The sequence below is a fragment of the Notothenia rossii genome (genome assembly GCF_949606895.1).
Source record: "Notothenia rossii genome assembly, chromosome: 9".
Lineage (NCBI taxonomy): Eukaryota > Metazoa > Chordata > Actinopteri > Perciformes > Nototheniidae > Notothenia > Notothenia rossii.
Window position 1 is genome coordinate 42896287 of NC_136907.1, and position 18114 is coordinate 42914400.

At 39.3% G+C, this 18114-nt stretch overlaps 1 long non-coding RNA gene across 1 annotated transcript; it reads right to left on the minus strand.

Moving 5' to 3' along the window:
- Nucleotides 1-4483: 4483 nt before the first annotated feature.
- On the minus strand, nucleotides 4484-15006 carry LOC307018145. Its single transcript, XR_013802343.1, has 2 exons — nucleotides 10704-15006; nucleotides 4484-7244 (listed from the first exon to the last, which is right to left on the minus strand). It is a non-coding gene; the product is annotated as an uncharacterized lncRNA (long non-coding RNA).
- Between the last annotated feature and the right edge of the window lie 3108 nt (nucleotides 15007-18114).

Here is an 18114-nt window from a genome sequence, read left to right on the forward strand (position 1 = left end):
TTTGCTGGACTACATGAGTTCCAATGTTTTCCAGTACTGAAACAAATGCCTTTTCATGGGAGGCTGACCTGAAAGCTTGGTTAGTATCCTTAGCTCCTGCTTTAAGAATACTGCTGCGCTCGTAGTTGGCGAATGCTGTGCGGAAAGATTTAAAGCACGACTGATGGTGTTTAGCCTCACAAGCAAAGAGGTCTTTGCCCTTCACTTGTCTTTGAAGTCAAACTAAACCCATTTTTCTCAGCCCGTGATTCAATTTGCTCCCATGCATTTTCCAGAAGATGAAGGTTGCAAGTAAAGCGCTGATAACAGTTGTGTTGATACCCAACACTTTCCAGGTCATCAGGGAGAGTTGTAGGGATCTGGTCACAAACTGATTGCATACAATATGGGGATGATGGAGACTTTTGTCCCGGATCTCATGCAGCTGTTTCTATAGCTGTTCCTTTAATTTTAGTGAGGGGTGTAAACGGACCATGATCAGACATGGATGGCACATGAAGGATGCAAACACTTGGCGGGCATTTGTGGGCTGGACAATCTACACTTTGTTTTCTTTTGGGCATGCTGGCTTACTACATCACTGTCAGATAAATGAAATAGAAATCACCATTCAAGTTAATAAGCCATAAATTAGTCTCTCTGCGTTTGTGTGCTGGGCTAATGCTAATGCAAAGTAAATAAAATGGCGGATTCACAAAACCTTTTGGGAGTTTTACGGGGCGTGGTTTGCAATCCGCCAAGCCAATCAGAAATACAAACCTTTTTCTCCAACGAAAGTCCCTGCTCTCTAGCAAAGGGGGTAAATAGGTTCTGATTAACTAATTTTAGTTCGTTTTTGTTGTTGTGTGAACGCAACTTTTCGGAACTATATCGGAACTACTGTGGGAAAAGTACTCCGGTGTGAAAGCGCCTAAAGACACCCTGTTATACAATCAGAACTTTTGAAAATTATAACAGATGTTCTGAGAGCAACCATCATGTTCCACAGTTTAACCTGTTAAGCCCTGGGCCTATATTTCAGGCCTCAGGCTCGAAGATGACATGCCCAGAATGAATGATTATATCTTCACAACTAAAAGGGGTATATGAATAATATTTTTTATCAAAGCAATGATACACCTGTGAGTTGGCTGTATAAGTGTCAGAATCAATATAGATATTGCTGTTTCAGAGTAAATTCAGATTAAACATAGTAAAAAAAAAGGCGGAAATTTTCACTACTGCCAGCGCTGTATACTAGCATGCCACAAATACATGTGATCACTTTGGGAATAGTTTTATTGTGATCTTTGACCATCAAAACATGGGTCTAGACACATTATTTGTTCATTTATCTGCAATATTGGCTGAGATAGAGTGGAAAGTGTGAAAATTCCGTTTTTGGTAATGTTGATACATTTGCATAAAAAATACATATGGGACATCCAGACAACATTTTAACATAGCTCATCATTTTCTATATACTTTTTACACTTAGGAAACACTGATTATAAGTATATTTCTGTATCGGTGCAAAATATATCGTTCTTGGTACAAGACTAAATTGCTATTTTCTTGTAATGGCGGCACTAATTAGTATAATAGCATGCCACAGGTACATGTGATCACTTTAAGAATAGTTTTATTGTATTTATTTTATTGACCCTCTAAACATGGATCTGGATACCTTATTTTTTCAGTTATCTATAATAATGGCTGAGATATAGTGAAAGGTGTAAAAAGAGTGAAACTCGATTTTTAAGGTAAATAAACACTAATTTGGGAAAAAACTATACGCGGGACAATTTGCCAACTTGTTAACATAGCTAATCGTTTTCTACACAATTTTTCCAATCTAGAAAAGCTGATCAGAAGTATATTTCAGGCGGGTGCATAATACCCCCTTCTACCCACTAGACCAGCCTTTCAGAAACTCAGGGTCGCGACCCAAAATGGGTTGCGGACCCCTTTTGATTGGGTCGCCAGTTAAATGCATTGCTACACACACGCAGCGTCAGAGCTGATGGCTGCATTGCAAAGATTTTTTTTTTATCATTTTTGTATTTTTTTTTTTATTTTGAAAATGAAATTATGCAATATAGCATTGTATATTGAATGATTTAATTTTCTAAATACAAATAAACTAAAAATAAAATATTGTATTTGTATCAGCTCTGAGCGTCCCCCGCGAAAGTTTTCGCGCTGTCCGTTTATTGTCTGTTGATTAATCCCGATCGTACATGATGGCAAAAAGATGATACAAAGAGGAGTTTTTAAACGTTGGCTTCACAAAAGCTGTTAGAAATGGAGAGGAGCGGCCTCAGTGTGTTTTATGTGGAGAGGTGCTCAGTAACGAAAGCTTGAAAATGAATAAATTGGACCTGCATCTCCAAACAAAACATCCTCTGCAGGGACAAATCGAAGGATTTTTTCATCTGCAAAGAAGAGTCTTTCAAGAAGCAGTGTTTTGACGGCGGAAAAGTAAGTCACTTATTTTAATCATTTGTTTTGTGTTTTTGTGAGTTTGTCAGGGTCTGTTGTGAAATTGTTTCGTTAATGCAAAGTTGGATGAAATGCAGACTGAGCCCCGGAGCGGACCGCCAGCTGCGCGCTTTCGCGCTTCCTCTACTCGCTCCCGCGAGTCCACTACATTCTGCAGCGGCACAGAGCGGTGTTTCAAAAACAATAACCACAGGAAGATTAGAGGGAAAGTGACAGGCAGTATGAGAAGGAAAGCGAGAGAAAGTATCAGCTGCACGGACGTGACTGCTGCAGTGTGATGCACATAGGAATACATATGGGGGTTATTCCCTATCTTTATTCAAGAGCGTGATCTTTAAATTTGAGAGCATACTTGATTGATTTCACGTTCAGAATATGTATTTCTTTCCCTCAAACCCTGTCCTCACACTCAAATAGTGTCTGCTTGCGCTTAGATTTGCTCTGCTTCTGCTCAAATTGTACGCTTGCACTCAGATATATTGCTGCGCTTACAGGTTTCCTGTGTTCCAGTTTAAAACCTTCTCCTTGCACTCAGGCTGTTTCTGTGCGCTCGTGAAATGTCTGCTCTCAGATTTCTTCTGTGCCGCGCTTGGGTCTTTTATGCAACAACCCTGTCAAAATCCCTCCGTGGGGATTCCCCACACTATTGAGTATGTAGTAGCTTTGGATAAAAGCGTCTAACAAGTAACATGTAATGTAATGCGCTATAAATGCGGTTGCCAGGTCCACATTGGGTATACTATGTATGTACGCCGCCGGCTGGTATTAAAAATCACCCAATAACCCAGCAATGTTAATGATAATATCTTCTCTGTTATTTCAGGCATTCAAAGGGAACAGAGGGGCACTGAGGGCATCCTATCAAGTCAGCCTCCACAAAAAAAAAGTTAATCAGTTGCCAAGTGTTGGAGTTTCTTTGTCTCAGAGTGTTTTAAAACAGCTCTGTTCATTTAAAAGTGTTTAAAAAATGTGTGTACATAGTTTTTGATCTAGTGACAAACTTAATGTTGCACTTCTGATAATTTAAATTTGGTTTCACCTGTGATTAACTGAATACACTTCACTGCACTTCAGTTAGTGTTTTGTCCCTTTCTGTTTACAACATGTTTGTTCTTTGTTCATTTAAAATAGTTTAAAATGGTGTGTACATAGTTTTTGAGCTAGCGACAAACTTAATATTGCACTTTTGATAATTGTATAATTGACATTTGTACTATATATACTTGACTGCACGTCCCATGTTTCGTCTTTCTGCTTTGATCCTTATTTTTTTCTGGGCAAGCTCAAAGGGAAGGTTGTTATGGTGAGAAACCTAATTGCTGCGATGCACTTTTATAATTAAATAAATATTTTCATTTACATTTTAAATTCATGGTGTGTTGCATTCTCTGTTTATAACTGTAGATATTATGGAAAATCATGACATTTTTTGAGCTTTGGTCCCTTAGGACCACAACATTTCTGTTTTGGGTCTCATGCTGAAAAAGTTTGGGAACCCCTGCACTAGACTATAACAGATAGCATTAAGTAACTACGAACCAACACACCTTGCGGCGGGCCCCACCCTGGCCCCACCCGACATTTTCACAGAGGAAACGTAGCACATGGTAATTCAACAGCACAAGAGCAAATAACTTCATGACAGTTCATTAACTTATGTTGGTGACTTTCAATGCATTATATTACATATGGTTATGCATTAACTAATATTCCAATGTATTCCAACCATCCATACTTACCGATCCAAGCTGGGTAATGGCGGGACAGAGCTGCCTTCCTTGCTGCTGTCTTCTTCCACAAAGAAATGCATTGCGCGATTTCGCGGGGTATATTGCGGTGGAATTGATACATTTATTTGATTGACTCATTTTATCCCAACATGACCTAAACACGTTTACTCTCTCCACATAAAATGTAGATTCTACTCAATACTGTTAACTGTGTTCGTTATTCTCCCGACCAGGAGAGAAGCTTTAAAATAGGAGACTAAATGGAGTCTCTGTGAAAGTTCAATTGGGTACTTTAATTTAAAAAGAGGCGCGGTAGTGTTACAGACAGAATATTGTTCCGGCAGAAAAACAGCTGTGATCTGGCTCTTCTCGATAGGGTAGAGAAGAGAATGGATCTCTCCTCCGGTGCTGTTTATATATCCTCTGCTGGCTCCTCCCCGCCAGCCGGCTCACCTCGTCTCCAATGTCCGTTATTGCATTTAAACAGAGGATAGGTTATTTTCACATTCAATATATGCTCAACACGCCGTTTCTCCTCATATTCTCTTTCATCACTTTTCATTTAACACATTCTAAACGCTGTAATCAATACTCTAAACAATACTTCTCGGCTCGTTTGGTTTCCGGTCATTCCGGATGTTGTCACATGCTACTCTCGTCTGTAAACAATAATGTATTCAAATAAACTGTACCTTCATTTAATATTCAGCATGGTAGTATCTCGACATCTATAGTTGTAGTGTTAAATCAGTAGGCTTCGGTTTGCACCACTCCATATCATTTCGCTACTAAATTCACCTCTTTAGGAAATCGTATATTAGCCACATGCTAACCGTAGATGAAGGATTTTCAGAATAAAAGCTTAACTGCTTGTGCACAAGAATTTCTGGTTTTTCAGTATAAAAGAGCATTAAAACTGATGGCATGTTTAAACTACATTTCCCCATTAAAACATTGATTTTAATTTCTAACAGTCCCTCCTTACACACCTAAAAGGTGTGTATAATACTGAAATCAATGAGTTCTTCATCTGAACTTTGCATATTACATATTTCATATTAACAAACATACAATCAAATGGAATGGTTTTACAGCCGGCTTTACAAAAATACAAAATAAATTCTTGTCTGTGTTCAAACATAAAAGTTTTCCCTTGTGCATAACTTCTAGTGTTTACATTCAATATCATTCTTCAAAATAGCAGCAATGGCTTGGTATCAGAACATTTCTTCCTCCCTCCTTTCACAGAAACCGTTCTCATACCACGCTCAGTGTTAAGGCACTTGTTTTACAAAGTGAAAAGAAATAAACCATTTTAGAATAGCAATAAAATAGACCATCTTGGTATAGTATAAAATAAATTGAAAATAAAAATACACTATCTTGGAATAGTATAATATAAATTGAAATAAAAATATACTCCATTTTAGCATTTTATTTTGCTCACTTCTTCACATGATTTCATAATGTAAAGAATCACATCAGCTGGACATTCATTGATCAATCTCATCTCCGAACATCCATATCATTTAAACTAACTCATCATTGTCATCAACATCTGAATACGGGGGTGGGTCGTCTTGTTCTGCTAGCATTTGTAATTATCTCCTCATGAGAAATTTACCCTCCCTCCTTTCATACCATTTAAGGTATGAAAGTAATATGTTCTCTAGAAGGGGCCGTCGTGATCAATCGGTACGTTCTACTCTGGGGTACGGCATTCTAGACAGTCATTTCTGGGAGAAGATTTTGGTCAGTTACAACAGTTGTAGAGTTTCATCACTTAAAAGTTCCTTCTCATTACCTTTGGGTGGTCTGTTCTAATGCAGTGATAAAGTCCCTGAAATGGTGTGAGAACCAGTGGAATATCAATAACTCATTATACTAATTTATTTTCAATTCTTGTCTACTTAAATAGCTATGCTAACCCCTTTAACAGAACCTTGGGTGCTAGAGCATGTGATAATTACTCCCTCCTTTAACAAGAACTTTAAAACAGAAGTCATTTCATTAATGGTTTGCAGTTCAATTCAGGAATTTACACCTATGGCAGATATGTTTCTCCTTTAAATAACATCTCTAAATGTCAGGTCATCTGGTGAATGGATGACCTTTAGGAGCTGGTGGCGCTTGTCTTTTAAAACTCATACTCTGGTGCCGTGCGCTCCCTCTGAAGCTGCAAGTAAGATTTAAAACATCTGCAGGGTGGGTCGAGCGACCCCTTCTCCCTGAACGATATTTGTTGTAAAATATGCACCATCACAATGAGTGATCCAAGGCCCCCCATGTATTACTCCCAATTATATTAGTTTTTTTAAATTAAAATGTGCAATCTCTCTTTTGTCTTTTTAAAACTCTACATCTTGGACAAAAAACAAATGTTATTTCCACCTTAATCTTCCCTCCTGAGGTAATAACCATGCTACAATGGAGAAATCAATACTCTAGATTGGAATACTATCTTTGGCTTGGTACTAGCTCTACCTTTAACATTTTCCATATAAATAAAGTAACAAATTAAATCTTACCCAAATTCACACATGAATAAAAAAAACTCTTAAAGAATAATTTGTTCATATGATGAAAAGATTGAATAATATGTTCTACCCTCAGTGTTTTTTTAGGGTTATTTAATAGTTTCCTCTTTCTTTCTTTATAAATTCACCAATTGATTAATTCATGGCTAATAAACCTTTTTCTTTACGTATTTCTTGTTGGTGAATAAGTGTGTTTATGTGTAAACTCACTCACTCCCGTTTTCCTTCTCTCCCCCTCTGGTTGTCAAGCCACGACCCCCTCACGTTCTGCCGGACCATGCCAACTCCTCCGTCCTGTCCTCTTCTCCGTCCACCTTCTCCTCAGTCCATCTGCGCTTGGACCCTTCCGCTGTAACTCTTTTCAGTGTCCCATTTGCTTTGCTTTTCATCTCCTCCTTTAGTCTCTACTTTGTTGCAGGGAGGGCGTATTCTGCTCTCATGTCCCACACTCTGCTCTTGTGTCCAAATCTTGTGGCTCAGCTTGGAACTTCATGTCCTGTGGGGGACCGATGAGAGCAGAGGCGTCAATTGGGTATGGCAAGGTATGGCAGCTGCCACACCTTGACTCCAGGGGAAAATGTAAATGTTCGTTTTAAAAAAATAAATTTATGGAATTACTCTGTGTCAATTTGTATTGATTATTCTATTATTTAATACATATAAATTAAATACAAATGAAAATCAGAACAACACAATCGATTTCTCTAGTCTAGATATTATCTTTCCCAATACTTATCGTAACGTATCCCCCCTCCCTATCTTGAAATGTGGTATCTCCTGACGAGAAGCCGCCGGAGGTCAGAGCGGGTCATGTTATCGCGGTTTTTTTTATTTTTCGGCTAAGCTAATTAACTAAAATGAAAAGAAAGCAAAGAACTTTAGAATCTTTTTTTATCAAAAAAAAGGCAGGTGAAGGTGATGGCTCCAATGTTGCCCCAGCAGCAGAGGGAGAAGGACCAGGTAGTGAAGGTGGGATTCAAGCTGTTAACGAGGCTGTTAGCCACTCCAGCACCTGCGCCGGGGATGCAGATGCTAACAGGGAGATGGAGACTACATGCATGGAGGCTGAGAACTCGTCCACACCGACTTCTCGAATTGAATCCGAGTCTGAGTCCCCACCAATTTCTCAGATTGAAAGAGCTGGATCAGACGTGGACAGCGATAAGGAAGGTCAAGGCCCGGGTGCAGCAGCAGTAGCAGCCTCTGGGTCAACTGGAGCAGAGAAGAAGGATATTAGTGGATGTAAAACAGACGGACTCAGGCGTCCTCGTTTGACCCACTTCCCAACTAGAAATGGAAGACGCTTTAATGTCAGTGTGTATCAGGAATATGACTGGGTTGAATATTCTGCGCAAGAAGATGCAGTTTATTGCTTTGCATGCCGTCATTTTGGAAGAGCCTCAACTTTAACAGGTGACAGGCATGGACTGCGTGTGTTCATAGACACTGGATACACATGTTGGAAGAACATGAAAAAAAATCTCCGGGATCATCAAGGGAGCAGTAGACACAATTGTGCTGCATTAGCGTGGTCTAACTTTAAGGCTGTGATCAGCGGACATAAGGAATCCATCGCAAGTCGGATTGACGCAAACAGGACAGATGAGGTGCAGGAGAACCGGGCTCACGTCAAATCCTTGTTCAAAATCACGTCATTTCTGGGAAGACAGGCCCTCCCTCTCCGTGGCCACAACGAGAGAGATGAGGATGAAAATAAAGGAAATTTCCTTGAACTTTTGGACGTTATTGCAACAGATGACAGGAACGTGAAAAGCAAACAGGAACGCAGGTATGCGCACTATTCTTCCCCAGAAGCCCAGAATGATATTGTGAGAGTTATTGGGGAAAATATCAGAAGTATAATCATAAATGAAGTAGGAGAAGCACGGTACTTTTCAGTGTTAGTGGATGAAACGAAAGACCTGTCTAAGAAGGAGCAGCTGGCCATTTTGATCCGTTATGTACATGACGGGATTATAAAGGAAAGAGCCATTGGAACCTATCACATGAAGGACCTGACAGCTGAATCCCTGGCCCAGAAAATAATAAAGGAATTATCGAGTTTAGATATTCAGCTGTGTGTTGCACAATGCTACGATGGTGCAAGTGTTATGCGGGGTAATGTGCGTGGAGTGCAGGCTTTAATACGTGAAAAAGTGCCGCATGCAGCGTATATACACTGTCATGCACATAGACTAAATCTTGTGCTTGTGAGCTCGATAACTGAAATACCAGAGATGGCAGAGTTTTTTGGTGTTGTTCAAACACTATATACTTGTATTGCAAATAGCAATACCAGACACATGCTTTTCATTGAGGCTCAAAAGAAGTTGGGACACAACAAAATACTGCACTTGGAGCCCACCTGTCCCACTCGGTGGCTGTATTGGTATAGGGCTCTACAGAAGATAAAACTGCGCTACGAGGCTATACTAGCTGTGTTAGATGCCACTATTGACGCTCATGCAGAGGGTTCAACTGAAGCTGCTGGACTTCGGACAAATATGCTGACAGTCACTTTTGTTGTGCGTCTTCATGTCCTAGAAAAAATCTTAAATCTCACTTATGGACTGTCTGAACAGCTTCAGACAAAAGACATTGCAATCACGATGGCTTCCAACCTCATACGGAGTACTAAGGCCCAGCTGGAAAAGATGAGGTCAGATAAAGAGTACCAGGACACACTGAGCAGAGCCAAGGCATTTTCCACAGAGCTCGGCCTCCCAAGCAGCGACACTGCCCCTCTGCGACCAGCAAGAGCACGGAGTGTGTCCAAAGCCTTGGCAGGGTTTATTGTCGGATCATCCAGTGGCCAGAGACAAACAGGAGATGACCAAGAAAAAAGACTATACTTTGAAACACTGGACCGCTTCATCTCTGAGTTAGATCGCCGATTTACAGATAATGATGAGCTACTTAATGCTATCCAGGCATTTGATTGTTCATCTCCCCATTTCATGGATGTAGTTAAAATGGAACAGTTTGCACAACTCTATGATGAACTGATCGACACCACCCTTCTCAGTTCCCAGTGTCACACAGCAAAAGCTTTCCTTGAACTTGAGATGAAGGAGGACGTGGAGGAGGAGAAAAACATAATGCTGGCTTTGACACGACTGAAGACCATGTCTGTCGCTTTTTCAGAGGTCATCAAGCTATTCAAGATCGCAGCAACAATTCCTGTCTCCACTGCATCCAACGAAAGATTCTTTTCCGTTTTAAAAAGAGTCAAGACTTACCTGCGGACCACCATGAGCGATGACAGGCTCACAAACCTCATGTTGATGGCTGTTGAGCCTGCTGTCGTAAAATCCCTGGACGCAGATGAACTCGTCAATAACTTTGCTGCTTTGAGGACCCGCCGTTATCCACTTGTGGAATAATTAATAAAGTTCATCTCAAAGTAAGATACCCAAACATCTTATTAATATGATTTCTCTTTCTCTTTTCTTCTCCCTCCCTCCCTCTACTCTCTCCCTCCCTCCCTCCCTCCCTCTCCTCTTTATATTTGGACTTTAACAGTTTACAGCAGTTTACCTGGTATGTTCACGTGATATTGTTGCAATTACATAGTGAATGAAGTGAACAGAAAGAGTGAAATTGTGTCAGAAAGGCTATTACTGCTGTCTAACCCTGCCGCTTGCTATCCATGGTGCTGAAAACGGATGCGTAACGGCGCATTTGACTGAATTGATTGATTGACGTGCGTAGTTAAGTGTTTGTGTCCATAGTTACTTGCCCTAGCGGGATGTGAGTGAGGCTGCATTTGAAAAAGTTCAAATTTTCCTAACCACACAGAAAAGCTACATAGCAGACTTGTCACTTTTGTTATGATTATTTGCTGGGCATGTATATTGATTGATACTGTAGTTAAGTCATGTGACTAGTAACCTTGCCATACCTTAGCTTTGGCTGAATTGACGCCACTGGATGAGAGTGTGCCTTTTTATGTCACCTGTAGTTCTGGATTCCTCAGGTGGAGATGGTTCAGCTCTGCTTCTCTGTCTGTTCGATGGAGGAGGAGGAGTCTTCCGTGGTGAGGTCTTTTGTCTGCTTGGAAGTTGGGGTCGTAGCGTTCTGACAGGCGGAGAGATAGAGAGAGAGATCTCGGGACGCATTATCTATAGTTAATTCTAACACACTGAGGTAAAATAAATCCAATCTTTCCCACTCTATTTTCCTAACCATACTATCTTTCTTTGATGTTAAATGTCATCTAAACCCAGTTAATGTTTTCTAATAATTGTACCATATCCCTAAACATTGTTTTCACCCACTGTAACATGTTTACTCCAATTAACTCTTTCAGGAAACCACTTTCTTCCATAAATTTAAATACCTAGTTGCTTCAAGCACCACATATTTCACACACTATAAAGGAACGTCTCCATATTTTCTCCATCACTTTAAATCTCACTGTTATTTAGAACATAAGTAACTTTGGTGACTGGACATATCTGCAATGTCGCCACTGTCTGCTAGGAAATTTTGTTCATAGAGTTTGTACGTACAAAGCTGTACTTTTGGGTTAGTAGCCTGTTTACTCTTATCCCTAGGGGACCCCACAATTGGTTTGGCTTTGTTCTCGTCCTCATCTCTATTTTATCCCTGGTTGTGTCCGTTACAGAATTTAAATAATGAGTCCAAAAATAACATACAAAAAATTGGACTCTTTTTCAGATGTAAAACAAAAAAATAGGTTTTCACATTAATGTACAATCTATAAAAATCTATAGACAATTTGTCTTTTGAGCTGTTTCTATCTTTATCTTATTTCTATTTATTGTTTTGTTCCAGCTCTGCCAAATCAGTCCTAACTCCCAATAATGTTCTGGAAGTTGCCAGTGAAGGGTGACAATGTGTGAGGTGGTGTCAATTTGCTCCTTTTTCTTTACCTTTAAACCGGAGCGCGTGTGAAGTTTGTTACAACCTTTCACGCTTCCGTCCACCGGGGATGAGCCCACTGTCTTTTGTGAACCTTCACCCTCACCCAATCACCTGGCCTAACAGGAGTCTCTTCTGGTGTCTCGTCTGGTATCTCTGTAGTTTTCCTAGCCTGCTGTGTAGACAAAACTTGCATAATATTACTAGAGTTCTGACATATTCATCCACTTCTATTTGTCTAATATCTAAAACGGGACCACTCCCTCCTTGGAGAAGGCCCAAGCTTTGGCATACCTCTTGTTGTTTTATGACCTATTGTTGACTACATGTTATTATTTATTAACTACGTCACTGAAATCAACATATCTGTATAATCATGACACTCCCTCCTTTGAGCATAAAGTGCTCAATTAATATTGCAATGATTACCCTATTCTGAACAGGACATGTAAAACCCATAACGTTGCATTAAATAAATATAACTTCTCCGTGTACCCACAAGGCGTACAAAAATATCATATGATGTATGGCTTTCTGATGGCATAAATGCATATTCACAAAACATTTTCCATTAGCACTTCTAATAGTTTACTTGTTTCAATAATGGCTTTGTTTCAATAATGGCTTTTGTCATGGCATTATGCATCATCGTTGCTGCGAAAAACAATACCCCTGGTGTCGCTAATGCGTCTCAATAACTCTAGGATTAGAGGATTGGTTGACACTGCTGAACTAACATATGATAAAATAATCTGTCTCCAAACTGGAGGGAAAATATGAACTATTCTCACAGAGGGTGACCTGCATGAAGGGCTGGTGCTCCTCACTCATAATGAGATATTGCCTTACGCACTACACTATAAATCAGTAAAGTTACTCAAGAATAAATAAATAAAGACTGATTCTTGAAACTGTTGTAAAAACCCTACAACTTCTTCATCAGTGTTATGTTATTTAATCTGCGGCTCATGCCTTAAAACAGATACTTCAGACCGATTATAAAATTGTGTTTATGAGAAAAATGTAATCTGACTCCATAAATCACATAATTGTTTGATTAAAAACTGCACTTCTGGCTAAGAATAAATGAAGTTCCCCTTTAAACACAGCCCCGGTCTTCTGACGGGGTCTATCTATGTACTGGCTGGAAAATGTTGGGCCAGTCTCTGTCGCTCCGTCACATCTTGACCTCACTAGTTGTGTGGACACAATAGTTTTCTGTGTGGGGGAACAACATCACTTGTAATCTGTATCCTTCTCATAATTACAAAAATAGTCTGCTAAATGTTCTACTCTGCTACTTCTAATTGGTGGATGCTCTGTGTAAATGCAAATTCAAAGCAAAAGGAGCAAATTGAATTTGCATTTCACGAAATGGCGATTGCCCTGTCTTTGTCTTTCCACATGTGGGGTGTAAACAAGATGGCACCCGATTATTTCGCACTCTGACCTGTAGACAAAGAGATTTGTCCATGCGGCTCTCAGGTGGGAGTTTAAACAATGGCTAGGTGATCTTTAAACGAACAGTAACAAAGTAAACCACTGGTGTGGTATCATAAACCCTGAAATACAAGCCAAAACAACACTTAGTTTAAAATAACCACATTTCTATCTAGTTTACTATGAAAAAAATGGGCTTTATCTTATTGATATCATCACTTAAAGTTAGGAACCCTTACGCACTAGCTATAAACCTGTTCACGTAATATTTGACTTTATAGTCGACTATGGGCTTTATCTTAGTGATATCATCACTTAAAGTTAGGAACCCTTACGCACTAGCTATAAACCTGTTCACGTAATATTTGACTTTATAGTCGACTATGGTTAACTGTTGCTATTTGGACACGCCAAACTGGGACTAATATGGAGACCTATCAGCCACTGATAATAGACCGTCGTCTTATTACTGCACTGCTGCTGTAACTCCGATTACCGTAACCCACCCGCAATATCTTTTTTTAAACAGAACAGTTTTAACCACTGATAAAGGCTTAGACCTTAACCAAGCCTTTCTTGAAAAGGACTTTCTTTAAAGCACTGACTTCGGTCTTAGCCCTTAGCTGATTCACTATGCCCCGCTGGTTTTCACTTTCTCGGCCCTTAACCGATTCGCTATGTCTCCAGATCTTAACAAAAAGTCGTCAAATGGGCTATATACCCTTACGTCATAGGCTAGCTAACTATTAATCGTAACAAGAGACACCCATGTGAAAGCAGCAAGGCACCTATCCGAAGTACAATGTCCACACACTATATATTTAAAATTCAACACCCACACGTGGTTAATAGCATGCAGGGTTAATGGAACAAAAGAAAATGTGAACTCACCCTGCTTGTGACAAAACAACGCCTCGTGGTTTTAGAGTGATTATTTTATCAATTTGGGTTGTTTTAACATTAAAATGCACGGCTATTTTCAGGATCAGCCGGCTGCCATCAAACACACAAATCTAACTTTGCCTAGTTTAACTAGTGAAGAATCTTTGTCATAACAGGCATCTTCTTACCGATTGATTTGAGCTCTTGTGTGTCGAATGGCTGCAAGCGTCTCCAGGAAACAGCCGGTTGGTTTTCTCTCCTCGGTCAGCGAGATCACGTCAGGGAACTCACCAGATTGTTAACTGTGTTCGTTATTCTCCCGACCAGGAGAGAAGCTTTAAAATAGGAGACTAAATGGAGTCTCTGTGAAAGTTCAATTGGGTACTTTAATTTAAAAAGAGGCGCGGTAGTGTTACAGACAGAATATTGTTCCGGCAGAAAAACAGCTGTGATCTGGCTCTTCTCGATAGGGTAGAGAAGAGAATGGATCTCTCCTCCGGTGCTGTTTATATATCCTCTGCTGGCTCCTCCCCGCCAGCCGGCTCACCTCGTCTCCAATGTCCGTTATTGCATTTAAACAGAGGATAGGTTCTTTTCACATTCAATATATGCTCAACACGCCGTTTCTCCTCATATTCTCTTTCATCACTTTTCATTTAACACATTCTAAACGCTGTAATCAATACTCTAAACAATACTTCTCGGCTCGTTTGGTTTCCGGTCATTCCGGATGTTGTCACATGCTACTCTCGTCTGTAAACAATAATGTATTCAAATAAACTGTACCTTCATTTAATATTCAGCATGGTAGTATCTCGACATCTATAGTTGTAGTGTTAAATCAGTAGGCTTCGGTTTGCACCACTCCATATCATTTCGCTACTAAATTCACCTCTTTAGGAAATCGTATATTAGCCACATGCTAACCGTAGATGAAGGATTTTCAGAATAAAAGCTTAACTGCTTGTGCACAAGAATTTCTGGTTTTTCAGTATAAAAGAGCATTAAAACTGATGGCATGTTTAAACTACATTTCCCCATTAAAACATTGATTTTAATTTCTAACAATACTATTACATGTTGCTTCGGAACATGAGGAAATTGTATAACATTCACACAATAGGCTTGGATAAATCCAACAGATGGCCAGTCCCCCTTTTTTCAGTGTAGTTGCTTTAGAGCAGTGGTTCCCAAAGTGGGGGGGCCAGAGGCATGACAAGGGGGGGTGCGAGAGACCAGGAGGAAAAATGGTTATTAAAACAAAAAAAAAAGATTAAAAAAAAAAAAAATCATAATTTGAAAAATTATTGATTTGAAAATGATATGGTACAGTACAGTACTATTACGTCTGGGTCTCTGTGTTTCATTAAAGCTCGGCTCTGTGTGTGTGTGAAAAAAGCCATTTTGTGTGCGTGCGCGAGCGAGAGAGAGTGCACCGGTACCGGAGATCGTTGTTGTTAGCTTCTGGTGGTAGCGAGCTACGCTAACGGATATAAGGAGTTTTTCAACAACAAAGTGGAGGAGAGTCCTCTCCTGTCAGACTGAGAGACTCAGTGAGCTAAAAGACTCTCTCAGTGTTATCTCAGTGGGTCTCAAACGTTTTGGTCACCATTAATGTAAACAATTATTTCCGAGGCACACGTTTATATGATCGTTATAGTTATAAAAAAATAAGAGAATAAATTAAAAACAGGTATGAAATACTATATGACAGTAAAAAAAGAATACATTTTAAAAGGGTGATTTGTAAAATATCCATAAAGAAAAAGGAAATCTGTTAACAGTTCTGTTTCATATAGGTGTTGAGAGATGTATCCATAGATCTCTTCATTTTGCTCTCAAAGTGCACCAGATTGATGCATTTAACTTCAATATTTAAAAATAAATCTTCCCGGGGGAGCTTTGCCCCCAGACCCCCCTATGTGAGGTCCACACACCACCTATTAAAATAGCACTTTACCCCTGCTTACACCTATATGCCCTGAGCTGATTATCGAGCCTTCATTGTAACAGTTGCGGGTACGTTATGTATATGCATGGGGATTGTTGAAGTACAAAATTCCACTGTAGCGACCGGTACATTAATGGGAAACCCTAAATGTTTGAGCACCCTATATGAAATGTCAAACTACCCCACAGCACCCCCAAGATAAATCTCTGGCGCCGCAACTGAGCCTGACTTGTGTTGTGGGGTCCGACTTTTTTTTTTCTCCAAAGGGGGGGCCTGACAGAAAAAGTTTGGGAATCACTGCTTTAGAGAATTTTACACCCGGAAATAAGTATTCTCTCCACTTCGCTTGACAAAGTATATTTATAGAACTGACAAGTCAAAATCAAGCAATCTGATTGGTCGATAGCGTTTTTACGGACTTCTTTGATTACAGATTTGAAAACATCGTTGCTTGCTTTAAAAGTAGCACAATTCATTATGTTAAACAGTCAAAAGTATCTAGATACCCCTGCCCTAATGCCAAAGGAACTGTACACTGAATATGTTTTGCCGTTTGATGTCTATGTCTGGACCGCTGCGTCAAAAAGGAGGGCTTCTGCCCCGTTACTTCTCCGCTGCTTTCTTGTTCCAGTATGGGCAGTTTGCTTTTCTGTTTTTCTCAGACGCGGAGGGATACTGACTTGTTGTGAAAAGTAACTTACAATTCTACCCGTGGTATACCCTCAGTATATCACGGCTAAGAACCAATCAGATTGCTTGATTTGACTTGTCCGTTTTATAAATATATATTAATGCTGCCCATAATGGGCAGCATTAATATATACCCACATGACAGCTAAGGTCAGAAGAGCTTTATTTAACAGCTGGTATTATGTCTGTGACCCCTCCTGTTGTTAATTGATAAGCCTGAAACATGCACTTGTCAAGGTTCAGAGGCAAACTTTGCAAATATGGCAGTAGCCATGCATTGATCATCTTAAGATAAGATATCCTTTATTGATCCCAAGTTGGAAACATTTGCGTTACATCAGCATGTGTAACAGTTGAAAATATGCAGTGGTGTTTATTTGTAAATCATTTAGTATAATCACACAAATTCTGTGTTTTATATTTAATAATTATTTGTTCTTTATTTATTGATTGTTCAATACCTGACAAGGCTGGAGATGAAATATCTACATACATCTTATAAGAGTATAATATCAGTTAAAATAAGTGCTTCAACATAGTTAACGTTGCTGGAGGTATGCACAAATATTGATAGATAATAAAAATAATTAGGGCCGGGACTCGATTAAAAAAATTAATCTAATTAATTAGAGGCTTTGTAATTAATTAATCGAAATTAATCGCATTTTTAATCACATATAAATATTTGACATGAAAACAGTGAGAAGCAATTTTTTTTCACATGGATTTTAGTATACCATTGAATAATGACTGAATACATAAGCTTAAGCAACAAAACATTGTTTATTTTTTTCAAGGTGGTACTTAACCAAGATCAACAGAAAAGTGCAATTTTTGCCATAAAGTGTAGCAATAGCATATTTAGGAATATAGTACATTTCAGAGATTCAGGTAGCCTATAGGTAGGTAGACCTTCTGTAAACTATAACACTTTGTTTTTTAAGTAAAACACAATACTTTCAAGTACATTCAGAACATTGGAAACCCTGACTATTAGAAAACATCTCTCTGTTGCTTCAGAGGCCATAACAGACTTTGTTGATTTATCAACAGTTGATTTAAAAAATCTAATCAATTTCATTCCAACTCTCTCAATAACCTTGGCCAAAACAATAAACAGTTCAACATAAAGTGCCAGTTGCACCAACAACGTAATAAATAGATCAATATAAAGTGTACCATTTAAAATAAAATAAAAAAGTGCCAGTGATTGACCTCAATCCCTCCTATTCTTCCAATATCCTGATGAAAAATAAAATCTCTCTGTTGCATAGGCCACTGTTTGATCAACGCGAATTGGGTGTGAATTGGCTAGCTTCCACGCTAGCTGCTATATGTTTTGCATTGAGGTGATACTTGGTGCTTGATGTGCGAATTCCTTGCTCTTATTGACGCTTCCATCCGTCCGTTTTTTAAAACAAAATGTCCCATTCACGGGGCCAACCAAAGCGTTCTCATCAGCTTCTTCGTTCATGTTTGACAATTGTTCACTGTGGTTTGTTGTTGTCTGAAGTCATGA